The sequence below is a fragment of the Amblyomma mixtum genome, chromosome 6 (genome assembly GCF_055824585.1).
Source record: "Amblyomma mixtum isolate Tamu chromosome 6, ASM5582458v1, whole genome shotgun sequence".
In the NCBI taxonomy this organism is placed as follows: Eukaryota; Metazoa; Arthropoda; class Arachnida; order Ixodida; family Ixodidae; genus Amblyomma; species Amblyomma mixtum.
The window spans coordinates 31,081,061-31,109,032 of record NC_143017.1 but is presented as its reverse complement, the minus strand read 5'-3'; the positions used below and the strand labels follow the sequence as shown (position 1 = coordinate 31,109,032).

The following is a 27,972-nucleotide window of genomic DNA, read 5'->3' as shown; positions in this document are numbered from 1 at the left end:
TTCGGGAGGTGGTGGGTTCGACTCCCTCCGCCGGCCGGGTACCCACCGGTTTTCTCAAAATGAGTGCAAGCTATGCCGCAGCCTGGTTCAGACTTACTAGGGTTGCATTGCTTGGGGAAGGAGCCTGGGCCTTTGAATCCCGTCACTAGGGGCAAAAAGGGACACAATTTGGGCTTCTACCGCACGGGGCCGATTTAGCGTTGTTTGACGGCGAAACTTATCTCTGATCCGCCAAGGCAACAAGACCCTTTCCCTAAGCACCAGACCAAGGGAAATCTTCTACTCATTAAAGAAACCGGTCGGTACCCGGCGGCACTGGGAATCGAACCCAGCACCTCCCGAATGCGAGGGGAAAGCTCTGCCGCACGGCCACGCTTCGGTCCCCCTTTTTTTACCGAAACTTAGTTCGTGCTGCGTGCAAACTGAGCTTCGCGTGAATGTACGTCTTACCTGGATTAAGCTATGGCCGCTGGCTAAAGATCGCACCTTTTATAAAGGCACGTAGAATAGCTTATTTCTTCACACGACCAGCTACTACTTTTTTCCACGTTTTACCTAGGATGAATCAACATCCTAATATAGTGGTCGCAATTGATAATACTCAGGATGACTTGTGCCTTGAGAGGTCATGGGGAAGTCAGCGCAAGCTTGTAAAAAGGGGCCATGTCTCTAAGTGCGATTTCGAAAATTAGAACAATAGGATTATATGAAAGGTACTCGTCGATTCTGCAATAAATTGAATTTTGCATGAGAAAACTATAAAGCTTGCTTGCATGATAAATCTGCTTTGCTGATATATCAATTATTTCAGAATCGAGAGAAAAGCACCGCTTTTATTCAAAGTTGCTGCTTATAAGGCGCACCGAATATATACAAGGTATGGTTCTTCTATGCGTGTTCTGTTAGTGGACAGTTCATGAACAATTCGGACATTTCTAGCGGATGTAGCCGCTAGTATACAAGATTGACTAGAGAACTCACTCTTATTGGTGACCTTCTGTCAGTCATCGTGAAATGTAGTGAGAGCACTTCCAATGCTTTACAATTAAAGCCGTGCATGTAAAAATACTGCAAGGCCGAGAATACCGTTTCGTACTTCGCAACAAACTGATCCTTGTAGTACCCCTAGAAAAGATAGAAAATTACATGTTAATATAGTTGGCAAGTTAAGCATGCGGGAACAGAGAGCCCTGGACGCGTGTACCAATGTGGACTTCATTCTATCGTTAAATAACCAGATTAGCGTGAGGGCACCGGACAACATGGTGAGGTATATACACTTAGAGGACCAGGAAAGCATTTTAATTTCCAGGTACGTGGAGTATGAGACCAGAATATGCGGTCATTGGACAACAGATATTGCGTAAAAGAGGTTCTGTGCGAAGTATCACTCTTGTTCAATGGAAGTGCGGTTGTCGTCGGATGTATATGTCCTAAATGAGCGCTGCTCGTTTTGCCTCAAAAAACAGTATGGTGTGTGGTGAGTGCCAGCAGTTTCACGTGTACGCTTTGAGCTTTAATGATCGCGTGAGCCTTACAGTGACAATCTTCGTGGATGAGCCACCTGAGGTCGCGTGTGAAGGGTCGCATGGGAGGAGTTCATTTATGGAGAGCAGGAAGAGTACGGAGAGTTAAGATCATGCCTTCCCACCTTCGCTTTGATCCGGCATGAAGCGTGGCAGTGAGCGCTACTTGTATGTTATCATGAGTCTAGTTTAACTGCGGTAAAGTGATGCTAAGCTTTAGCCTTTATGCGGCAGAAAAGGCGCTCGGCGGCCGCGCGCTCATGTTTCGGGCCAGGGAGCCGAAAACAACTGGTATGACCTTCCTCCGAACTCCGTCATGCCATCAGCGATCTACGTTGCACGCAACTGCTTGAGCACCGAATCTCCTCTTTTAATGAGTAATACTTGTTCGGGGGCTGGTTGGTGCAAGTTTCTAGAAAAGGATTGTAGCGCCGACACAGACAACACACAGAACGTTAGACGGGACAGGCGCAACTTCCAACTTATTTATTCACCGCGAATGCGAATGAATATAAAGCAAACAATCAAGAGGGATAGCAAGAACCACACATGCGCGGGAGGGTTGTACAAAAAATGAAAAAAGATATGTGAGTCACACAGGTGTCTCACCCCCGTGTATCCAAAAAAGCAGTTTCATTCTTATATATGGATATTTATGGGGTACTAACACATTCGCTACAGGTGCTTTAGATATAGAAAGCCTCTAACAGTTCACGGGCTGTCTGGTCCTTACTTCTACTTAAAACCTTCCTTTCCTTCAGCCTTGATGTACACTTAATCTCTCTTTCTTCACCGCAGGCTTTACAGTGATGGGCCAGATGTGAACCTGTGCCATTTTGTAAATCCCGATTGTGTTCTGCTAATAGGTCATTAATACAGCGGCCGGTTTGGCCGACGTACTTTTTTCCGCACATGAGAGGAATCTGGTAGACGACTCCCACGGCAACTGCATGTCTCTTCTTACATTCAGTTTTGTTTGCCTTGTTGGGATTAGTTTTAACGCACAGGGCAGCCAGTTTCTTGAGGGTTTCTTGGGGAAAAAACCATAGGTATCTTGTATTTTGTTGTCACAAGCTCCAAACTATGCACCACCTTATGGGTGTAGGGGATGACAAACGGTCAACTTTTGGCTTTGGTGACCTCACCTTTATATCGTTTTTTACTACATTCTTTCTTCAGTTTTCTCAACAAAGCTTCTGCTACTGCGCTTAAGATCGACGTTGGAAAGCCTTCTTGTTCCAACTTCCGAAGCTGGGTTTGAAAGCTTTCGCTCGCTTTATGGCAACATGATTTCTTCAGCGCGCTTCCAGGCACATCTGGGCAATAGCGCGCTTTACTATCTTCGAATGGGCAGAATCATAGGGCATTAATTCTTTTCGTGCGCGAGGGCAATACATCCAGAAAAAGCTTTCGTCTTTAAGGGTGATGTTAATGTCTAAAAAGTGCAACCTTTTTTCCTTGGGAACCTATTAACTTCGACAAGGCAATAGGTTGCAGTTTTTAGACAGTTCAGTTCAGCTTCATCTTGAACCTGTATGATTTGCTGTAGAGCGAAAAAGGCCAATGATAATTGGCGTAGCCTCCCTATTCCCTGTTTTAGGACGGTTCAAATACTCGAGTGTTAAGAGCTGGAACTGGGCTTGTTAGAAAAGGCGAGGCTCTGCCGACGAGCGTAGTAATGCTCGGTACACGTCTTAGCATGCACCCCAAACGTTATATGCAATGCGGCAAAACGGATGGAGCGGACCAATGGCCTTTTTCCGTGCGGGGAAACCAAAGTACAGCCCAGTCAGAACACTCTAGTCTTACTTCTGGCACCCGTAGCAAGCAGGCAGGAGCGAGGACTGGGCCGTCCCATGATGCCTGTAGATGCGTCTGTGAACGAGAGCGTTGACTACTACATCGGTTAGCCATAAACCTATAGTTGCCCTTCTGACTTGAGGACGTGTCCGACTTAAGTCAACCATTCTCCTCAGAATGAGAATAATGACATAAAGTTCAGATTTAGAATTCTTAAGAACCTGTAAGAACGAATTATTGATTTAAAAAAAAATGAAAGGTCTTGCTCTGCAAGATCAATGTATCAATGTGCTAGAAAGCAGTTTGCCATACCAAGGACAGCTTGCCTATTTTTGAAACCACTGGAAACCCTTTTTTTTTGAGCACTGGAAACACAATATTCACTATTGACTGCTGTCACGCAGCTTGCACGACTGCCACCACCATCTTTTTAAGGACCCCTGTACGAAGAACGGTAGCTCAAAATTTTTGTACGGATGTAGTGGGTAAATCTGGCGCCGCATTGAGGTGAGCACGTAGGGAGTATATACAGAAGAACGAGTATGGATATAATTGTCTGCATTGGCGGTGTTCGGGTGAACGTGTGATACCTAAGCCGCTTGATGACGGCGCTCTATTTTTCTTGAATGCGCTGAAATATTCTGCACCACCTTCGAGTTGACACACTGACAAACACACGACGCCGATTTTTGCCGTCATGGTGCTGGTAAGGCATTTGCCTTAGAAAGTCTCCACGGGTCGGATTAGAACCCGTGAATTAGTCCTGGGAAGCCAGTCCGGAACCTCATAGCCAATACGATGTCCCGTGTTACTTGATGCATACAGTTGAATCTATTCTCTTCCTCAAGGCAGCGGCAGTGGCGGCAGAAGTTTCTGTGACAACATCCTATGCACCGCGAGCGAACACAAGGTGGAGAAAGAGACCCGGGCTTCCGCTGACGTCATCGAGAGCAAACCGCGCGCTCGCCTATTAAACCTCCGTCCGTCGCCCAGTCCCATCGGTCTCTCGTCAAACATAGCCCAGACAAAATGGGCAATGCATTGGCAGTCTTAACGTCCCCAAACCCAATACACGCCCAATAGTACAGTGTGAAGAAGATGGCGGTGCCAGTGATACAAGCGGTTGAACAGTAGATCACCAAAGGATGACCCTCTAGTCATATATCCCCAAGAGACGGAAGCGAGACCAAAGATTCTCAACCACCATTTTCCCTCCGTCTTTTAGAACTTTTCCTCATCTGTCCTCATCTGCCTGCTGACCCGAAAGACCTGGGTTCGATCCCGGCCACGGCGGCTGGAATTTCTTTGGAGGAGAAATTCTAGAGGGCCGTGTACTGTGCGATGTCAGTGCACGTTAAAGAACCCCAGTTGGTCGAAATTTCCGGTGCCCTTCACTACGGCGTCTCTCATAGCCTGTGTCGCTTTGGGACGTTAAACCCCATAAACCGAACCGAACCGAACCGATCATCTGCCCACGGGAGCGAACATATGAAACAGGGCTTTGTTCCCCTAATTTTCTTCAGCTAGTCAGCATTCACCTTCACCAGTGAATAAATATCCTTACTAACCTCACAGATGGGTATAATGATATGAATGATTTGTTTTTCTTATTTTCTCTACTTAGCAAATATGTTCTCAATTTTTATTATTTTTCTGCCACATATTGAATTAAGCCTGTTATAATTAGTGGAATGGGTCGCGACACTTTTTATTTTTTAATTCCTTTTCTTAGTCACACCATGGTATTAGTATTTAAGACTGCATAAACGGCAATGGGCAACAAGAGACGTTTGCAGCGGTTGGAAGGAAGTTCAGGAGGGTTTAACCACATCATCATCATCATCATCATCAGCCTGACTACGCCCACTGCATGGCAAAGGCCTCTCCCATGTCTCTCCAATTAACCCTGTCCTTCGCCAGCCGCGCCCACCATATTCCCGCACATTTCTCAATCTCATCCGCCCACCTAATTTTCTGCCGCCCCCTGCTACGTTTGCCTTGTCTTGGAATCCACTCCGTTACCCTTAAGGACCAGCGGCTATCTTGCCTTCGCATTACATGCCCTGCCCAAGCCCAATTCTTCCTCTTGATTTCAACTAGGATATCATTAACGCGCGTTTGTTCTCTCACCCACTCCGCCCGCTTCCGATCTCTTAACGTTACACCTATCATTTTTCTTTCCATAGCTCGCTCCGTTGTCCTTAACTTAAGCTGAAGCCTCTTTGTTAGCCTCCACGTTTCTGCCCCATAGGTCGAGAGCTAATATTTTGGCAAAGGCTCGGGCAAAATATGAAGGTACCTCTCGTGTCGGGCGCGATGAATTATGATTAGGCATCGCTTTTGATCGAAATCGCCCAAGTTCAAAAATTGGGGCCGGAGTGACGTCAGAGCACGCAGCTGGTGTGCGCTGGCGCCGCTGCTCCGACGGCGGAGCAGACACCGCCCGCCTCGTCAGTTGTGCGCATGCGTGGAGTGACGTCAGAGCACACAGCTGGCGTGCGTGCCACGTGCTCCCCGCGTTGGTAGAGGTCAGTTCCGAGGGTGATATGTCTTCTCCCTCTAATACAATGGGGTCCATGCCACCCTCGAGGCGCCGACGCGCCGGTCGTCCGAGCGCGAAGCTGCGTTTCTAGCGGCGTTCGGTGTCGGTGGCTACTGCGTCGCGAGGCTTAGCCTCTTAGCACAGAGCTGTGCGGAAAAGATATGAACGTGCCTCTTGATGTGGTAGTCCAAATCGGGAAAGGTGGGTGTCGGCAGGTTTCTGACCAGAAGCGGGGGCTGATAATACTAGCTTCAGACGGCTGGGATGAGGTAATCCAGTCGTAAAAGATAAATTTTGCGGAGCGCATGTGAAGCGCGTATGCTCGCACGGCCTCCGAACGCTGAGTCGTGTGTCTTACTTTCAAGCGAAACCTAAGCCTAGCCAGGGGTGTGTACACCTCTCGCTACTCTCCCAGTTTAACCAAAGCTAAACCACAGCCAAATTTTTATCCTCGTTTCTGCTCGTCTATAAAAAGCGAGTGATCCTCAATTCACTTAAATTTTTATTGACGCTAACTTTTATACTATATTCCCCACAATATGAAGCGCTGCACAGCGCAGAAAGATTTTATTTTTATTTTTAGCTGAATAAACGGCATGAACTAGCGAGTAGATACGGCACTTTATGAAAAACAGCCTCCAGAAGCACGGGAAATAATTCATAAACAGCAGACTGCAAACGTGTTGGAAATGGACGCACTTACTAGATTTACTTTCAGCGACAAAACAAGAAATGCATTTTCAGCTCTGCGCATAGTGACGTCAAAACACATCTCACCTCAACTCACACAAAAAAAGTAACAAAATCGTTAAACTATCATTGACATAGTTTTCGGAGTCACAGGCTGTTGAAACGAACGCCTAATAGACGGCGACGCTTCAATGGTTACCACACAAACCATATCATGGTCAAGGAGCAAAAACTTCGACGACAGGTTGCCGATTTCTCTTACAAATGGTCTCATACAGCATAATTCTACACAAGCAAGCAATCGTTCACTTCGTCCAGGTAATAAAACAGATGAAGCTGGTAACTCGGAGCAATAGGCTCCTACTTCCATATTCCAATAGGCGGCAGAGCAACTGTTCTCGACAGTCATATTCGCGTGTGCAGCTCTTTAAACATAGTGCAGCAATTAACAGGAGCAACATTACGCATTTCGGTGGCAGAACAGACGCTATATTCAGAATACAAATATTAACTGAATGTATTTCGGAAAGTAATGAAACGAAGAGAAAGTATAATGCAACCAATACTTACGAAGATTTTAGTGCCTCCTCGAAGTGCTGTGGCTTTACTCAGCTGCTGCTTACGCCTTCCAGTGATCTCAAAAGATGGCTCAGGATCTGGTCAGCCGCACTTCCAGCGGGACAATACAGTCGTTTTTCTTCCGATGAATTCAGCCCTCCCGGCGAGCAATAATTTGCCTTCGGATAATGCTATGGCGATAAGAAAGAAAGAATGAGGAGGGCTTCGCTTAGCTTCTCGGCAGTTTCTGTATTATTCCTACAGTGGTAAATGAAGATATAAAATACGAGCGTGACGTAGGCACGCCGCCTGCCTCTTTTTCAGGTTTATCGCACCAGCACGAAATCATCTTCCCGTGGCTAGTAAAGAGAAAAACCACAGGTCGAGTTGTAGCTCAGAATTTCTGATTATTCGAGAAGAAATGTAATGAAAAAGGCATAGTTGTAAATTAGAAGTATCAGTTTTTAAAACTTCCGGCCGCTGAAATTCAACTACAGACACTATTATCGATAAGGCAGCCATGAACCACGGATGGAAGGGAATGGTGGAGAAACCAATCTCTCCTCGTTTCCTCGCTGTAAGAACAAGGCTTTTTTCAGCAGACACGGAAAGCCGCCGAGACCAAAATGTGTCCATGATTACGCATTGTAAGGAACTTAGCCTAGATAGAAGGACCTAGGTAGAAGCCTGCATTGAGAAAATTAAAAGACACCAAGTATCGAATACGCTCGAAGGTGATAATGTTCTCCCCTGGAAGTCTCAGCTTCGCGGCAACCATGAATCCAATCGAGCTGCACTTCTTTTAAAGCTATTCATTGGTACCTCCGAAGAAGTCTGCTTCTCAGTCCTATTGCACTCTGCTGCACGCATTGGGCTGCATAGCCGATCGAACTGAAGCGTGCGCCCCTCCGCCACCACTCTCTTCGCCTCGCTCAAGTGGAGCCGCAGCTTTTATTGATGCCAAAGCATGAACTGGTTCATGAGGCGCTAAATCTGGAGTAGTTGTCCACCCCAGGCAGTCGGAAAACCCATGTGACCTTATCGCCAAAGAAATCCAAATACAGCTTTTGAAAAATGCAATTTCTCCTAAAGTGGTTTCGAACCCAGGGCTGGCGCGAATAGATGAGGTTCACAGGCTACTTCATAAAACCACTGAACCACCACCGAAGCATTACGTTATCGTCAGCAGCAGCAGCAGAAGCAGCAGGTTGACTGCGTCCAATGCAGGGCAAAGGCCTCTACCATGCCTCTCCAGTTTACCTATACTATGCCAGCTGCGGCCACCGTATCCTGGCAAAATTCTCCAATTCGTCCTCCCACCTAACTTGATGCCGCAACCTACTACGCTTGGCCTCTCTTGGAATCAAATCCGCTACCCTTAAAGACAAGCTGTTATCTTTTGTTGGCATTACATGTCCTGTCCAAGCCCACTTCTTACTCGTGATTTCGAGTAGGATATATTAACCCGCTTTAGCTACTTCACCCTTTCAGCCCACTTCCGGTCCGTTCACGTTACACCTGTTGTTTTTCTTTTCATAGCCATCTGAACCCTTTTCGTTAGCTTCCATATTTCTGCCACGTTGGTGAGTACAGATAATATAGAAGATATTTTAGAAGTTTATCTTGAGGGATATTCGTAAACTACCATTCATGACCTCAGTGAACCTTCCATATGTGCTCAACTCAAATCTTATCCTTCGAGTTATTTCCCTCTCATGATCTGGATCAGCAACCACCACCTGCCCTAAGCAGACGTATTCCCTTACCACTTCCAGCACTCGCTAGCAATGGTGAACTCCTGTTCTCTTGCGAGCCACTTGAACATTAGTTTGATGTCGTGCATGTTAGTTTTAATACCTGCCGCTCTGCTATGCCTGTCTAGCTCATTGGTGATTAACTTATTGTTTAAAGAGTCAGGCTGTCGAGCTGGGTATGGGTACCGTCGTTTCAAACAACCGCCATTCAGGTGGCGCGAACAGATCAGCTTCGGCGGCCACTGCATTAGAGCAGTACGCTATTGCTAGCGCTCACCACCCGCCTGCATGTTTCCTTATCCCATACATGTAGGAGTCATGAGTGTCCTCCGGGACTATCTATTCACCCACACCGTACAGTGTCTTTCTAGTGGGTGAGGTTATACAAAAAGAGAAAACGTTACATAAGCAGTGACAGCTTAAATAAATATCACAATTGGACCAAGAAGTAGTAACAACAGAAAAGGACGTAAATGCTCCGAGCACCCCAAAATTCAAATGGTCAGTGTAATATAGGAACGAAAACAACATTGCAGGCGATGAAAGATATGTTTGAAGGCAATTTATTCTTATACTGTATTGCTTGCAGTGAAAAAAAAAAGGTTATTTATATATACCTTATGATAACCTTCTCGAAGGAATTGCTTTTTCTGGCAGTCTCGAAAACGCAAGAACAAAATATGGAGAAAATTCCAGACCGTCTTTGTGAGCCATCGGCGTGTGGATCCTGCATACTTCACCTAAGCATTCCACCTAATCGGAGTCCAAGCATCCGCGCTACAAAAAAAGTGGCGGCGAAATGAAATCCCTGCCTGGCTTTGCTAAAAAATGTCCACAGAAAATGATGGCCGATTTGTTCAGGCTAAACTCAAATTGAGTACGCCAGCAGTTGGGTTCTCACTTCGGTTCCGATGTTCAGAACCATTGTTCACAGATGGCAGTTGTAACAATAGCGATAACTGGTTGATGTGCTTATATGTGCGCTTGGTCCCTCTCCAATACATTCATAGATCACTGGGAGTCCTCATAGCTGTCCAGAAAGAGTGGTGCAAAGATCAAGCAATACACCACTTCTATGCTAGGGTAGTCGGTGTGATTTGGGTTCTTTGGATTGCGCTGCCACTGAGGTAGCCCTTTCCGAACTGCCTCTGGCGAATAATTGAACTGCCGCCGTACATGGTGGCACATTGCACGGTATATACATATATCCTTCTCGGACTACGCGTACTTTGCAATGCACATTTCTCTCGTGTGGAATTCTTAAAATCACTTCTCTCCTGCGGCGAAAGTGGCAGGGGAAGTCAAACACCACTGACTGGGTCCCCACACTGTCAGCTTTCAATGAAGTGTGAAACAAAGGCGACTATCCGAGCATCCTTCCAAGACAGTTCATTTGTCTAAATCAGATTTTTGCTTCCAGTATCCGAACAGCTCTCAGGCCTTTGGTGCCTTTGCACGATAGTTCTTGTAATTTTGGAGCAGACACGCAATTTGTCTTGTGGGTATTGAGTAAACATACGCTATGAAAAGTTGTTACATTTTTATGCGAGCCCACAGGCCCGTAGCTGATAGCCTTCTTTCTCTCGTCTCCTGATTTAGCGCTGGCGCTAAAACAGGTAAAATGGCCAAGTCAGCTGCCCGCAAGAAGCACTACACTGCAGAGGCCTTACTAAACCACACTTGTAACTGTGCGGCTACTAAGTGCCCCAGCGCCTCCGCAGTACATCGATAATCATTCTTTACTAATCTACCTACCTCCATTCTTCAGAAGAATATTGGGTTATGTGAAGCCTCGGCAAGCTGCAAAAACACTCAGCAGAATAGCGGAGTCGAAGTAATTGCAGAGGGCAGAAACAAGACCTGTCGCAGCTTCCTCGCAATAGGCCTCATCACCGCGGTTTAGATAGTCTGGATAATAGATCATAATTTCTCCTTCTGTGAATCAGGCATTGGGCTCAATCAATCACTGTATCAGTCATATTTCCATTCAAATCTCGAAAATGGTTTGATTACTTGGTTTTCTGTGAGGTTAGGGTTAGTGGAAGGGCCCAAGCATAGAAGAGTGCTTGCGGCCTTCAACTCGGACGCTATCCAATTTCTTCCCCATGAAGAAATCATTCAGAACCAGTAACTAAATACGGCGCAGTTTTTTTTTTATTTTTCCAGTCAAAGAAAGTGATGCAAGCAGTTCTATACCTGCTCTATTATTTCTTGCGCCGTTTCATACACTCTTCGCATTCGAAGTAATGCCGCGGAATCAGAAGCACCTGCTGATCTCCTGAGTGCTCCAACCACTGTCTTTTAATGGTGGTCTTCGCAGGAGACTAAAATACAAAATGGGTGTGTGTACAAAAAGTTCACTTTATTCCGCCAAATATACAGCGCCGGAACGGCATCGCTCTTACTCAGAGCAGTGAGCGGCGCCCGCCTGCAAGGTCACCATCGGCACCCTTTAGCCAGCCAACAGGTGCCGCCACTCTAGCGCGCAGTGGACTTATACCGAGCGTAATGAACTACTGAACCCGTTACGTCATTAGGGCTTGGCTTTTCAATATGGCTGAGGAAAAATGTAGCCTCATCAGCTCAGTCAAGAGCTCAGCGTTGACACTATGTTCTATCACAGTTCCATGTTCATGCAACACGCAATCTGCTGCAACACACTGCGAGAACCACACTGTAAAAAGCCTGTGAGCATTAGGCCTAAGCGGGGGCTGTAACGGGGCTACGACACTAACAAAGGTCAGTCAGGTATGGTTAGAGCACTGGATGCTTCACAGGAGCAATTCGTTGACGTAGCGTACTGTATGCGAAAACGGCGACAAGCCGATATCTTGTACCGTGGCAGGCGCCCATGAAGGAGCAGAAGTAGCAGAGATCCAGCGACGATGGTAACTAAGCGGTCTTCACTCACCGCCGTTATCAGAGGAGTGACCAGAAGCAGACGAGACGCTAGGTGGCGGGGCCAATTGCACAAAGTGGTGTTTATTTACTCCATTTCGGCACTGGTGGAGTATTTGGCACAGGTAACTCCCTTTCTAGACTGGAGTAAATGCAGGTAAATCCTCATTTTTACTCCACTATTCCCTCATGAGAGTAAAATGGAGGACAGTCCACCTTTTAACTCCACACTCATAGATAAAATGTTTTCACAAATGAAGTAAAAAGGGAAGCCGCCACCATTTATAGTCCCTTTTGGGTTCATTTTTGTTTACAGTGTACGCGCAGTCCTTTTGTTTCGCGAGGAGGAAACGGTGCATTGGAAAGGTACTCAGTGAGATGTGCACGACTGAACGTGCCGTTTCGCAGGTTGCTCGCCGCCACGAGAGGACAAAAGGAGACAGGTTCGAGAACCCAAGCCAGCCTGCAGGCAGCACGGGTGCTCAGTGCGCCGAGAGAAATTTTCAGCTGAGAACAACAGGCCTGATTCAGATTATGTAAAGCGCGCAATACAACAACATAGTACTAGGGTGGGTTAATTTATTTTATATATTTTGTTCCATGCCTATATATGCAACGTAAGCTGGTTTTGGATGGACGGTGGCTAAGGCAGTGTGATCACTATGGCGCACGGCATAACGTTCTTGATTGTGTTATGCAAACTGTAGCGCAGTATAGCGAAATGCTGTAAATAGCTAGAAAAAAGTCTGTGTGTAAGGAGGATATGCTAGACATGTATGCCAGTAAGCGTGTATATATATTGTGTGCCATCTTCCTGTCCGTGCTCTGTGTGTCGTTATAGGAAGTTGAGGCTTAGTCAGGCATGTTATTGTATTTTCGTCAACTTCCTTGAGAACTGTTTTGTTCTGCAAATAAAAACTAAACTTCCGCTTGGCGTATGACCTCTTCACTCTACACTACTGTTGTATGGCGAAGCCACCCAGCAGGTTATACAGCCATCATGTTGCAGCTGTCAGAATATGACTCTGAAAATCTAAGAGGTCTCAAGTGCCCATTTTTTGTCTCGGTCGGTCGGGGCTTTATAAACCTCGACGAGGTTTTTAAAGCACTTTTTCGATTGATCGCAAACAAAAAGCATCTAAAAAGCTGACTGCGTAACCCAGTAAAAACGGCGCTCTAGCGCGCGCCGTAAGCTGCGGCAGCAAGCGATTCCCACAGTCACCTTCCCCGAACTATTTACCTGATAACCTAAGGGCAGACTCAGTATTCTAAATACGCCGTGCAAATGCAGCATTCATTCATCTTTGCGGCAACATTTATTCACCGGACCTGCGTTAAAAAACCTGTTCATAGTCTCCTTTACTAAATACGAAACCCTGCAAAAAGTTATGAGCCGGAACTATAAAAGGACAGTATAAAAATCCAAAATACAGTTTACTCGAAACTGGATGAACGTTACCATCTGAAGTAAACAATCAGATGCCTAAACATGTTTCCCTCGATTAAAAATGGTTTGCCATTCAGGTTTTATGCCAACAGGGATAAATACGCAACGCAGAGCTTTATTTTAGCGTTTCAACAGTGTACACGAAAAAGCGCAGAGCCGCAAGTCCAGCCTGTTTTCGGTAAAGAAACCTCAATGCAACTTTTAACAAAAAAAAAAAAAAGGCGTGAGCTACGCACGCTAGACACCCCACAGCAGCGAACGTAAACAGCCGTTCGATAGTAGATCCGCTTCGAACTTGGCCGGCTGTCAATCCAGTTCGCTGCAGCGGCGGCCGGCCTACGTCATCAGCGCACGTGTTTCTGGTCCGATGGGCAAAACATGCACCGTACCGAGGAGGCTCTCACAGGGAGAACAAAAGGCTGCAGCAACGTTTATAGTATAAACTATAGTGAACTAGAATATGAGTATTCTAGTTCACTATAGTATAAACGTTGGGCTGCAGGGCGTCTCGAATCGGGGAACCGAGGCGGCGGGGGAGCACTCGACACCGGTAAAACCGGTTCAAAACCGAAAGTGGACGATTTTGCCCATCGAGCGTCGTCTTCTCCGCAGTGCACGGTTGCTTGGACCCCACGTGATGGCGCTCTACCAGTGGAGTCGCGAGCGGCGTTTATCAAACAGACGCGCAACTCTGCTACCTTTGGTAGCATATACAGTAACTCTAGTCTAGCTAGGTCAGGGTGGCTTAGAACGCGCAGCTACAAAACGAAATTTAACGAAGAAGATGACACATGTGCCGTGTGTGGTAGATCTGTGGAAACAATTGAACACCTCATAATCAACTGTCCATCCGGATGTCGATGCAGGCGCAGTCACTCTTCCTGAGGCCCTAGGGTTTAAAGATAACAATGGTCATGTAAATAAATCTGCAGTGGAAGTTAGCAAAAAGCGATTGGCAGGATTGGTGGCTGAAAAGCAGAGATGTGGCATAAGGATAGAATTGTAGGAAACCGTAGGTAAAGATGAGAATTGCCAACACAGTAAACAAAAAATATAAAAAAAGGAAAGCTGAGCATGGTGGCAATTGCCACCACCCCGTTTCAAAGGGGGCGCTCCTATCCATCCATCCATCCATCCGTCCGTCCGTCCGTCCGTCCGTCCGTCCGTCCGTCCGTCCGTCCATCCATCCATCCATCCATCCATCCATCCATCCATCCATCCATCCACCCGTCCGTACGTACGTCCGTCCGTCCGTCCGTCCGTCCGTCCCACTGATCTCCACTAGGTGGCTGGATCCCGCATTCCCGCTTTCCCCGCTTTCCGAGACGAGCGCGAGTGGAGCCACCGGAAGTTGGACGGCTTGTCCCGGAAGTCGGGTGTCTGCTGTGTATTTCAATGCAAAAAGTCGCGACTTTCGCCCTTTCGTTCTCAGTTTCTTGCGTTGTTCTCGTGTAATGTCTGCTGTTATATGAAAGGAACAAGCAAGCTGAACGCGATAAATGTGAGCATTGTGTGCAGAACCCTGTAATTTCTGCGAAAGCGAAGAAAACAGGCATGCAGGTCTCACCCTGCCTCGGCAAAGGGGTACGTGCATTAAACACCATGTTCTAGCCTGGTTCTTGTCTTCCGAGCGTAAAGGAGAAGTAGTGGAATGACGATGGGGCTAGGTCATTTGAAAACCGAATTTTCGTGCAGCAAAGAAAAGGCACAGTGCGAGAGCAACGACTGACAAGAATGACGAATGCTGCAGTGCGCGTGAGAAGCGCTGTTAGAAGTCCACTGCACCAAGCACCACGAATAAAAGCCCATTCTGGCTTAACTTGCTCCAATACGAAACAGTACATGACACGCTCCGTCGAAAAAGCAGTACCATACCTTTTGGAGGCGCTAATGTGAACCGAACACCGTCCGTCGACACCTCACAAGATAGTAGCCTAGCCCTCGCTCTCGTTCGGTCTAAACACAATTCGGTAAAATGGTCGCTGCAAAGTAAGCTGCCTGGTGAATGTTTCAGCCTATTCTTTCTTATATTTATCCCCCATTGATAGCATAACTTGGGCTTGAGCGTGTGAACAAGCATCACAGTAAAGAGCAGAGTTGGCGAAGCTAGGCAAACGAGACGACACCGAGCCGAGTAGACGAGGCTCCATACTTGCTGCGTGTAGCGACGTCCTGTCGTCTGCTAGTGTCGTCCCATTGCAATGCAATGGGCCCTTATTTTTGAAACGTCTTTCCCGAAGACTTCGCTGATCTCCTCGCTCAGTTGACGGCGCAACAGGTAGGCATTGTCATGTAAAAAGACGAGAACGACGAAAAGACGAAATACTAAGCGGGAAAACAAAACTGGAACTGAAAAACCGTGCTGACGATTTCATGCACTGCGAAAGGCTGACTTCCGGGACAAGGCCGCTTACTTCCGGTGGCTTCACTTTCGGGCGCCCGATGCGGCATCCAGCTCCCCTAGTGGAGACCAGTTATCCATCCATCCATCCATCCATCCATCCGTCCGTCCATCCATCCGTCCGTCCGTCCGTCCGTCCGTCCGTCCGTCCGTCCGTCCGTCCGTCCGTCCGTCCATCCGTCCATCCGTCCATCCGTCCACCCGTCCGTCCGTCCGTCCGTCCGTCCATCCATCCATCCATCCATCCATCCATCCATCCATCCATCCATCCATCCATCCATCCATCCATCCATCCATCCATCCATCCATCCATCCATCCATCCATGCATCCAGCGCGCAGTGGCAGGGCACGGTGCGCGGGGGCGGCAGCGGCACGTGCTATGCTAAAAATAGAACGCTATAGCTAAAAAGTATCTCGCGCTCGAGCTTGGATAAATAAGGGAGGTTGTGTGACGTTGAAGCATCGCTGGGCCAGTGCGTATGCGGTGTGCTACGCTTATAAGCCGCACTTCAACGCGTCGTCTGCTCTTTTGCGACTCGAGAAAAAAGTGAAATGATATTCCAGCAAATCAGCTTGATTAAGTTTTAGTTCTTGAACATAATTGATTCTGCGCAAGTTTTCAGGTAATTTTTAATAGCTTTTTATCCAGATTGTGATTTGCTATCCAGTTCGAGCCAAATCCGTCCATGATCCACAGCCCCAGTACTTTTTGACAGCGGTGGCTGGAGTTGCTCTCGCGCGCTTTGTATTCTTTTCGCGTTTTTTGATAATTGTTCAGAATGCATGTGCCAGCACTCCGTTTTATGTTGCGCAGTCGAGGCGCTGTTCCCATTGACACAGTATGCAAAGGAGCCGTAAGTGGTGTGACGGGTGCAATGTTGACTTCGTGAAAAACGTGGCGGCAACGTTCCTCATGGATGGCACAGAATGGCGCACGCCACGTGCGGACGACATAACCACATTCGCCTTCAAAGTCGAGGAATGGGACAGTAAGTAGGTGTTTATGCGTTTTACTCTTGGACGGAAGGTTTACTGCCTCTCGAGTTCTGTTTGGACGTGATGGCAGGACGCATGGTTGGTTGCTACTCAGAGAAGGATGAAAAGGAAAGTGCACGGGCCTGCCGACTGGCTCAAGCCGAGCCACCACCGCTGCCACGTGCAGGTAGAAGAGAGTTGAAAGATAAGAAGAAAGAGAAAAGACGCGCGGTGCAACAACCGCGTCCGCTGGAGCGGACGCTGGCTGAAAAAACAAATAACCCGGCAGGATGCAGAATATGCTCAACATATATAGCAATGTTTAGTGCAACAAGAGTTTTTTTTGCTGTAGTTAAATGTGCCGGTCGGCGTTTGGGCTCAGTGCTGCCAACCCTAGAAATTTTTCTCTACATCTAGGGAATTTGGACGTTTAGGGGAGGGGGATATTTTGTATAATCTAGGGAAATTTCATTTTCTCGGAGAATTATTTTCTTTCTGCCTCAAATTGTGAAGACAGTACAAGCCCGCACAACGCCGCCGCGCGGTCGAGTCCTGTTTCAGATGGAGGTGAAAACGCTTTGTTGCTGCAGCGCAAAAACTGTTTAGAGCCATCGCGGCGGCTCCAGCAGTCATAGCGGCGATGTTCCAACAAGTTACAAATTTTTCGCAGCGCTGCGCTGCTCAATTTTCAGTCGCTTGCATGCATGTGAACCAGCCTTTACACGGACGTAGTCGGACGTGCATGGTCCCTGACGCGGCACCCGCTGATGTGATCTGGCGCGCCACCGTCTTCTGTCAGCACGCGCTGTATTAAGGCGCTGTATTCCTCGCGCTGATATTCGTTAGCAGCCATGTCAGCAGCCGTGTCCGCGTTTCGGCATCACTAAAAAAAAAACTGTCGAGGCTGAGAATCGAACCAGGGCCTTTGGCATTTGAGGTCATTAACTAATCATTTGGCATTTGAACTAGTCATTAACCACTCATGACTAGTTAGTCATGATTGGTTAATAACTAGGGATGACTAACCAGACATGACTGGTTAGTCACTAATCACTCATGACTAGTTAGTCATGACTAGTCATAACTGGTTAGTCATGACTAACCATGACTAAGTCATGGCTGGTTGCTCATTAAACAGTCATGACTAGTTAGTCATTAACTGTTAGTCATTAACGAGTCATGACAAGTTATGACTGGTTATTCATGACTGGTTTGTCACAACTGGTTAGATGACTAGCCACTCATTGACGAGGCATGACTAGTTCGTCGTTAACCAGTCATGACTAGTTAGTCATCAACTAATTAGTTGGCTAGCTAGTCATTAACCAGTCATCAATTAACTAGTCATGACTAGTTAGTCATTAACGAATCAGGACTAGTTAGTCAATAACGAATCATGACCAGTAAGTCATGGGTGATGACCCAGTTAGTCATGAATAGCCAAACCAAGTCGCCCAATAACCGCCTCATGTGCGCCACAGGCCCTGCGGCCAAAGTTGCAAGGAAAGGCTTTCGCCTTGTGCACTTTAGATCGTCAAAGTGGCCCCTCAATTTTTTGGGAGCTCTCTGTACGACATGAAATTCTTATTTAGTAAGCATATCTGCATGTTTGTTTTCATAACTAGAAAAGAACAAGGGCGCCATTTTTTTTTACAAAGGAGTGCCGTGTTGGAAATCTGGGCTAGTTTTAACTAGGGGAACAATTCCCAGTTCACCCACCGCGGTGGCTCAGTGGTTATGGCGCTCCGCTGCTGACCTGAAAGACGAGGCTTCGGTCCCGGCCTCGCGGTCAAATTTCGATGGAGGTGGAATTCTAGAGGCCCGTGTACTGTAGCTTGTAGCTTCATTTAGAAGTTCATTTCACGTCCTTCATTTCAAATTTACAGCTAATTTGCTTACCAACGTCTGGTAATAGGGTAGCTGCATGATAAAACTTGCTACTGAACTACGCATAAATATACAATTTGACAATATACAACCGAACACTATTTTTCGTTTCTAGGGAAATCTAGGAAATTTTTTGTAGCAAATTGGGGGAGAAGCGGCTCTGGAGGTTGGCAGCACTGTTTGGGCTGTTCAGAGCCAATTACTACCAACTGATTTCATTATCTCGAAAGAACCGCTTATAACCACGAGATAGGCACAAAAGTATGCAAAAGCAGAAGGCGCGGGGCAAGAGAAGCAGATAAAAAAAATTGGCGGGGCCTAAGCTTTTGTTAAGCCTGGTAGGTTGTGAAAGCAAGAGCGCAGCGCCTCCAACAGAAGGAACGCAGTGCGCCGTGTCTACAGATCACGCGTGGCTACCGGCCGCCGCTGCGGGACGCCTCAACTTGGTAGCCCATCTCTCATCATAGTATGACGTCAGAGGTCATTCTAAAGGTCAAACGCGGCTACCGGCCGCCGCTGCGTGAAAGGCCGTTCATGAGCGTAGTATTGCTTTCGCAATAAAACTGGTAAAAACACTGCGCAGAAAGGCTAACTCTTTGTCTGTTAAGGAAATAGATGGCTTACTCATGCACATGGAGCCCCGCTGCGTAATCAGGTATACCTAAACTGTTTCTCTTTCCAGCATATCTTTTGACTAAGCGATGAACCTGGTTTTATTGAAAGCAGAATAACATTTGCAACTTCTGCTATATGTCGCCATGTGGCTACCTTATCTGGCCGTCATCTGTGTTATGTGTTGTTTCGCCCTATAATTGAAGCACTGCCCACTCTATCCGATAGATTCCAGGCCACCGCTCAGAGGGATGACATAGACTACATTGGCGGCGCACTCTCTGAACATGGTTTTGTGCTTTTTGCAACATTCTTTGTGACGTTCATCCTTATTAAATTTGAAAATCTGCGCTAGCTTACAAGGTGCACACAGAACTACATTGACCTTATAGCGGTTGGCCACTGTCTTGATATTATGCGATAGACAAGGGATAAAAGAAATTACCATGACTGGCCTCTTCTCAGTCAGATTATTCTTTGAAGCAGGTTTGAGCTTTTTGAAAAGTGTCTCGCAAACATTCGTGGCTAAATGACACGGGTAACCCGCTGTTTGAACTCTTCATCTGTGTGTTGAAATTGTGCACTAGTTCACACTCACAAGTTTACTCAGAGCTGCAGTTAGACAAGTGAAAATTATTCCACGTTTCACAAGCCTTGAATGGGCAGTATTATATGGAAACAGCTCTTTGAACGTACGGGGATTGTAAATCTAGCAAATATGGCCATTCTCTTTGAACACCAGTCTTAAATCTAGGAACTGGAGGCTATCTTTGCTAGGCTCTTGCCAGGCCACTGGATGCGCTGCTGAAAATGGTAATTATGTCATCAACAATACCGCTAGATTTTGAACCTAGGTGATCAATGAGTTTAATAGATAGTCGTCCACGTAACAACGAAGTACCCTAATCACGTTAGAGGTCAGAAGAAGCCGATCATTGATACGTTTGTCAACATATGACAGAACAATGACACTCAAAATAGGGGCTAAGGACGATCAATGCAGGTACCGTCACGTTGAACATAAAAACCATACAAAATGCCAGTCAAAGAAAGGTAAAATTCAAGAAGCGTTGAAAATCACAACTAATGCATGTCTGGCTTCGAAACAACAATTTACCTCTGCTGTGATCAGCAGAGCACATGACCGTAATCATGTGCTCTGCTGGCGGCAGCTGACTTGCTGACTAGCTTGATGATTAGCGCTCGTGGTGTTCGTCTCTCGTTTCTTGTGTCCTCGTCTTTTGCTGCGCTACAGTGTCTTTGATCCAGGCTTACTGGAACAGGCTTTCGCTAGTCAAGGCCTCCTCCCACTGCTCGTGTCGGGTGTGGCACTATTCACTTTCTGTCCGGTTTGTCCTGGCATTCCCAAGGTGTATGGTAGACTGTGGGGCTTGCTCCGCACCAAGGACAGTAACTTAGGTATCGTGTGGGTCTGAGCTTGTGTAAAATGTGGACTTGGATATGTGTTTGTTTTTATTCTCCCCCAGTCAGTGACATCCAAGGAGGACAATTGTTTTTGTGGCTGTGAGAAATGTCTTCATTCTAGCGCAATGTGTTCTAGCCTGTTGCCATGTGGTCTTAGGATGGGGGTGGGGATCTGCCGGGTTTGTGAGAGCTCGGGCTAGATCATTTGCTGCCTCGTTTCCGGCTAGGCCTTTGTGACCAGGGGTCCATGTTATTCTGTTTGAGTGTGAGAGTGTGCACTATTAAGTGTACACTATTAAGGGTGAGCACACTATTCAGTGTGCTCGCCCTTCCGAGAGGTTTTCCAGCAGCGTAGTCTTTGCAAGCTTGTTGAGAGTCCTTCACTATGTGCGATGACATCCCCTATTGGTCTTGAGTCTTGATGGTGATGACCATGAGAGAGACAGAGAAACTCTTTAATGAAATACAGATAATTTAGCCGGCGTTTAAAAATCGCTGGCATGCTACTCTGCGTAGGGAGGGGATGGCCATCACCATCATGCCAAGGATCCCGTGGAAGCAGGATCCTTGGCATAGATTGAAGCCCCGATGATTGGCCTCTTCTGGTTGCCAACTGCAGCAATCGCGAACCTGCGTGGCCCGACATAGGCCCTGATTACCACGTATACCGTTTCCGGTTATAGTTTTTTTCGCCAGTGCTTTGACTCTTGCTCTTGAAGTAAGACATGATGTTGGGCTAGTCTGTTCATGGCTAGAGTGAAACAGAACTGCGCGAAGACGACGGGACAAAAGAAGGCATGAATGCACACACACTCTGCGCTTTGTGCGTGTGTATTCGTGCCTTCTTTTGTCCCGTCGTCCTCGCGCAGTTCTGTTTCACTCTAACCCTGGCTCTCCAGCCCTTCTGCCACTCGTGGTGCGTGTGTCTGGATATCGGGTTCACATAAATCTCTCTTGGAAGTGTCGGAATTTGGGACTTGCTCTCACCAGTTCGCAGTGCCTGCCCCCCCCCCCCCCTCCGCCCCCCCCCCCCTCCTTCCACTCCCCGCAGTTGAGATAGTTTAATTCTTGTAGTATGATGCGGTGGCCGATATCGTCGAATGCTCCTTTCTAGTCTAGTGCAAGGAGGGGGTTTTCGGTGTGTTTTGGGGATGGTATTTATGACTTTTCTTTAATACGGAGGAAAGCATCTTGTGTACAGAGCCTCTTCCAGCAGCCCATTGGGCAGGAAGGAAATATATTGTATTTCCTTGTATGTTGTATTACTGGTTCGTAGCGCTTTCCCAGGCAAGAAGTAAGGTAGACTGGACGGAGATGATGTCTGCGTGTTTCCATCCGCTTGTTTCTGAGCTGACGGGAGCTGGCCCTTCTCCCACAGTTCTTCGTTGATGTACTTTGTTAGGTCCACCAGGTGCTCAGTGCTGAGGTTCCAGATTACGCCGTTTGTAACCCTGTCATCTCCCGGGCCAGTGTTTCTTGTGGAGGTATGGGCGGCTGCATAGACCTCTGCCAGTGTCATAGGGAAGTCAAGGGAGGTGTTTGGTTATCCCTCATGTAGAGTTTGGCAAGCCGAGGAGGGGTGCCCTATGTATTTTTTGTGAATGGCTCTTATTAAGTGTGCGTCCTTGCCTTGGTATTTATGGGCTGTGGAATGGAGTGTTCTGCTTGAGCCCGATTTGACTTTAGCTGAGTCTATTAGGCATCGTAAGATCGACCATGTTTCGGTCGTACTTAGGGTACCTTTCAGCGAGTCACAAAACTCTACCCAGTTTTGGTTGCTAAGCATACTGTTTGGCTTCTGCCATAATCTTCACTGTTTTTAATTGTAGTTTTCTTTTTAATCTTTGCTTTTGCTACTGTTTCATTAGACCTTTTTGGGCCTTTTATAAATGAAGATGTTTATCTGCCTCAGGTGTTTCTGTTGTAGTTTGGATTATTTGGGTCGTTTTTGCGCGAACATCTTTTATGTTTTTAGCCCAGTCTTCAAGTTTTGTGATGCCGCCTTCTGGCAGTTTAATGTTCCTGAATTTATCCCAGTTCGTTATTTTTGTACAGCCAAATAGTCCGCCTCATGCGGGCTGTAGTTAAGGATAAGCTAAAAATTTTGTGATCGTTGCCCAGAGTTTCTTCCAAATTGGTCCATGTGCACTGAGTTATGTTTTTCGTTAAAGCTAGGTCTGGGCAGGTGTTTCTGCTAACTGTTCAGCCGCTTCCAACAGTTTGAAAGCTTGTGGTAGCCCCATGCCGTGTGTACAGCGTTAAAGTGCTCTGTAAGAATTGGGGGAGGGGGGGGGGGTTCTTTCCTGTTATACGTGTGAATTCTAGTAAAATTGGCTTGAAATCTTCTTGCGTGTTTCTTGGAGGACTGTAGAGGTTTAGAATGAATACGCTCTGCGTCCTTCTTTCCTTCATTTTTGAGAGAGAATCTTGATGAGGACTATTTCACGGAAGTTGAGATCAGGAAACATGACTGTTAATGTGAATGAGGTATCCTTTTGCATACGGGGCGCTTCCCATTTCTTGGAGGCAAAGGACATCGGGGGTATCGGTTGATTTTGAATAAACATATGCAGGGAGCTTCTTTTCCCTTTCTAAGGAGCGACAGTTCCACTGCCAGAGTTCTAGGTGGTCTGGCTGCCAATTAGGGGAGGATGCTATCAGTGTTGCTTGTCGAAGATTCGCAGTCACTCAGGTCTTCCCGCCAGCGAACCTTCTTTGGGCCTTTAGGCGTGGGTTGTTGGTATCCCCGTGCGCTTTTGCATCCCCTGAGTTATTATTTGGAATTCCGAGCTGCATTCTTCTTGGACTGCCGCAGTTTGATCTAGTGTGGCTGTCTGTTGAGCTTCAAGTTGTTGCGTTAGTTGCTGTGGCATAGCCTGTTGCATTTGATTAATAAAGTGCTGAGCCTGACTAATAATGTTTTCCATGGTTTCCAGAGTTGGAAGTGCGGGTGTTGATGTTGCCGATTCCTGCTGTTGTGTATGGATTACACTTGCCTGTTGAGGCGGAGTGCGAAGCGGTGGTGTTGAGGTGTTGTCTGCTGTCGGTTTTGGCTTTACTGGCACTGCCATTTGCGAGGGTGCAGGGGCAGTCTGTTTCTGACTGACTTGCAAGAGCAGTTGTAGTTTTTGTCCTACCCTATTAAGACGTCTCTGTTGTTTGGATAGTTTGATTTCTAGTTGTCAATTTTCCTCCTTGATCCCCGTGCAATCCTGCCATGGGCCATAAACGTTTAGAGCAGCGAGGGAGACAACCTCAGGGCAGCTTATCCTTTTGTTTTTTCGCTTGGCTTGAGGTTACTGAGGTTACTTGGTGTCAATGCTCAGGGGATGGTGGCCCCTTGGCTGCCCCCCCCTCCGCCCCGGTCCTCTGGAGCTGGATCTTCCCGTGGATTCGATCCTGGACCTTGACCGGGACTGTGGCCCAGGCATCCTTGTCAGCTGCCACTCCTCTTCCTCTGTCACGAACCAGCGGTACTCCATGGGGTTGAGCTGCTGATCTTTCCGGTTGACGTGCTGCCTTGAAGGCTTTTGTTGTTGTTTGTTTGTCCTTTTGGATGGCGTTGTTGTTGCGGCTGGGTCCAGTGACAGTCTTGAGGCATTGCTTGCAGGCCCTATCTCCCATTGGACGGTTTCTCTGGCAGGCCACACACTTGGTTTTGCAGGCGGGGTTTTCCTCCTGGTCCTGATGTCAGCAGTTGCGGTACGCGTTGATGTCCAGGTTGGGCACACGTTCGTCGTTGGGCCTGCCTTGAGACTTACTTGGCAGTCCTGCTGGGTCGGTCTATATGGGTAGCACGCCGCCTCTCCTTTGTGTTAGATGACGTAACAGGGGAAGGATGGGGCCAAGGAATGTTAGCACTGCTGTGCGAGACCTTCCCAGCATGCGTGCTTGAATGATATGTTCATTGACCACAGGAACTAGCGGCCGCATAGTTGAGGGCGCCTGTGATTGGCCCTTATTGTAGCTTGGCACGCTGTTTATCTCCTCTTTGGACACCATAAGCAAAATGAGTTATTACTTCCTAATGTGCAGTACACATGAGACATGCCGTGATCCTTTAAAGTAGCTGCAGGGCTTGTTGGAGGTCATTTCATGTTGTTGGCTTCAAGGAGCTGGCCAGGTTGCTGACGCTTTGAGTATGACAAGCTCTTTGCTGCAAGAGAAAGCTGTTTGTCATGAGTTCTGTCAGCTTCTAGACCTCATTCTTTTGTATCTCCCAGTAGCACCCCTTACTTTGCTCGACTGCAGGCGGTTCTGTACGTATGCAAGCTTTAGGGACATCCTTATTTCCTTTTGTTGATTTCTTCTATTTTTCTTTCTCAGCCATTTCATTTCATTTCATTTATTGAAGCCTTAAGGGCCCGTGGGCATTACATAAGGCGGGGGCAAAAACACTGTGTAACAACATATGATACCAGCTCAACAAAAACAAAGAAAAAAGCAAAGAAACGAAACAAAGCAAGAAAATTATGAAAAGAGACAGTAACACAGGATCAGATTATTTGGTAAAGCCGAATACATCACGTAAGACACAGATGACTCGCTAGTTTAGTGCGGAAAATTGCTCGATCTGTGCAAGAAGCAATATTATCAGGCAGCGCAGTCCATCGAGCTATTGCACCTGGAAAGAATGAATCACTCATCGCTGACGTGCGGCCTTTCATGGGAGCTATGGGATGACTGTGGTTTAGGTGAGGGGATATTCTTGATGGCGGCTGTAGCAAAGGATGCCTATTAATAGGGCGGTAGAACATGAATGAAGGAGGCATAGGCGTGATACGATGCAACGTGACTGGAGACTTGGGAGGGAAAGGGCTCGTTTTAGTGCAGTGACACTACTGTCACGCGAGTACTATGACATGATAAATCGTGCAGCTCGATTTTGAACGGCTTCTAATTCATTTGTAAGGTATGCTTGCGAAGGGTGCCAGATGGATGAGGCGTATTCGAGCTTTGGGTGTACGTATGTCTGATAAGCTAGTTGTCTGATTTCAGGTGGTGCTGATGTTAGGTTCCGTCGTAGATAACCAAGAGTGCATGAGGCCTGGGAGGATATTGAATTAATATGGGTGACCCATGATAAGGAAATGTCAGGTGAACACCAAGGTATTTGGAAGAGGAAGTTCGGGCAGTGGGAGTTGAATTAATATGGTATGGGCAGTTTGTTTACGAGAGAAGGACTTGAGTTGGCATTTGCCTAGGTTAAGTGGCATGTGCCATTTTTCACACCATGATGCAATTGTGTCTATCATTTTGTAGCTTAATGGTGTCTTCAGGGGCATGGATGATATTATAAACAATGCAGTTACCCGCAAAAAGTCGAAGTTTGGTTCTTGTGTTAGTTGGGAGATCATTTATGTAGATTAAGAATAACAACGGTGATAATCCTGTGCCCTGAGGGACACCTGATATGATGCCAGTATGCGACAAGCTGCAACAGTCGGCGAATGCAAACTGCACGCGCCCTTTCAGGAAGTGCTCGAGCCAGAGAAGTAATGTTTGTGGGATTACAAGTAAAGCAAGTTTAGCTAGCAGATGATTATGCGGAACACGGTCGAAAGCCTTAGGAAAGTAGAGAATTGTGGCATCAATTTGTAAGCAATTGTCCATGTACTGAAGGATGTCGTGAATGAATTCGGCGAGCTGTGTTTCGCAGGATAGTAGCTTTCGAAAGCCATGTTGGTGCAAAGTAAAAGTAATTTAATGATTCAAGATGAGCGATTAAATTTGATGCTGTTACGTGCTCAAGGAGTTTGGATGGGATGCTGGTGAGCGAAATTGGTCGATAGTTGTTTGGTTTTGAGCGATCTCCTGATTTGTAAATAGGTATTATTTTTGCTTTTTTCCAGTCATGAGGAACTTCGCCGGTACTGGGAGACTGTGAGAACAACAGGTATAGTATTTTACTTGATATTACGATAGTATACTTTAACATTTTGGTGCTAATTTGGTCACATCCAGATGACGACGATAGTTTGAGGAAGTTAAGTTGGCTATTCCATCGGCATTAATATCTATTTCTCACATTGAGGTCACTGGAAAGTCATGCATTGAAGGAACAACTGCGTTAGTGGTTGAAAACACTGATGAAAAATACTTGTTAAGAGCCGTCGCGCATTTTTCTACCTCGACTGGTTGGTAATCATCTCCTGAGAGTTCGGACTGGTTGGTACGGCTTTTGGGAGAGAGAATTCGCCAGAATTTACTTGGGTTTGACTGTAATATTGATAGCAGATCAGAAGAAAAAAAATTTATTTTTAGACACCTTCAATTCTTAAACATAATTATTTGCACTAAGATGATATCGCTCCCATGCCGTGCAGCTGTTAAGTAGTTAAGCGTGCCTGTAGTGCCGCTTTTTCTTGTCAAGGAGGCTTTTAAGACGGTTGTTGAACCATTGGTTGTTTAAATCATTCTTTATAAGGACGGTGGGAATGTATGAAACTTGTAAATTAAGCATCGTGTTTTAATATAATTCCCAATTCGTGTTGACAGAGCGAGATGAGCAAATAGTACTAAAGTGTTTGTAAAACTGTTCAAGTTCCCAGTTAATTGCTTCAAAGTCTGCCCTCTTATAATCAGTGATAAGCTTTTAGGTAGGGGATCTCTTTTTGATAGGTAATGATATGAACATATGAAGGAGGCTATGATCGCTGAAGCCTGGTAATATGTTTATGCTTTTAATGTCGTCTGGATTGGATGTCAGTAAAAGATCCAGTGCATTGTCATCTCTTGTGGGGCATGTTATTACCTGACGTAAGTTGAAATCTAGAACTAAATCAAGGAACTGTTTTGCTTTGTTTGATTGTGATTTGTGGGGTTCGGATAGCAGAGGCCAGTTGATAGTGGGATAGTTGAAGTCACCGAAAAGAAAGATGGGCGCGTTGGGTAGCTTGCTTTGAATTGATGTCAGTGAAAGGCGAAGGGAATTGCAGAATGATGGACTATTTCCAGGGCGACGGTAGCAGGTACCGAAAACTGTTTTGATACCTGTTCATTGTACGCAGACCCACGTCAGTTCTGTGATATCGTCGTGGCTGATGAGCGATGCTGATGCGGGGCTTTTCACGACTAGAAGTACTCCTCCTCCTCTTTTGCCCAGTCTGTCGCAACGATATAGTGTTAAGTTAGCGTTGCAGGGAAAAATTTCGTGGTCGTACATGTCCTGGTGTAGCCACGTTTGAGCTAGTAGAATGATGTCTGTATTGCTGTCCTCGATAAAGCAGAGAAGTTATTCACGTTTTGGCATTACACTTCGTATGTTAGTAAATGTGATGTTTAGAAAAAAGTGCGGCCGAGTGCTGAAGGGAGCCCGGGTGGGGTGTGTGGCGGTGCGCCACTTAGCATTGTTATGGATGCTGTCAGGTGATGCGGCGTTGTGACATGTGGGGCGAGGGATGGTGTGTTCTTTGACACTATCAGATGCGGGGTCATAAAAGTAGCATTTGCTTCC

The 27,972-nt window shown here is 46.7% G+C and overlaps 1 long non-coding RNA gene across 1 annotated transcript in view; it reads left to right on the top strand.

The window, feature by feature from the left end:
• The first annotated feature begins 16,329 nt into the window (after positions 1-16,329).
• LOC149338719 (uncharacterized) overlaps positions 16,330-27,972 on the top strand; it is a 29,799-nt gene continuing 18,156 nt past the window's right edge. The window contains exons 1-2 of the long non-coding RNA XR_016283451.1: positions 16,330-16,606; positions 26,369-26,412. This is a non-coding gene — a long non-coding RNA (uncharacterized LOC149338719). The remainder of the gene's footprint in view (positions 16,607-26,368; positions 26,413-27,972) is intronic.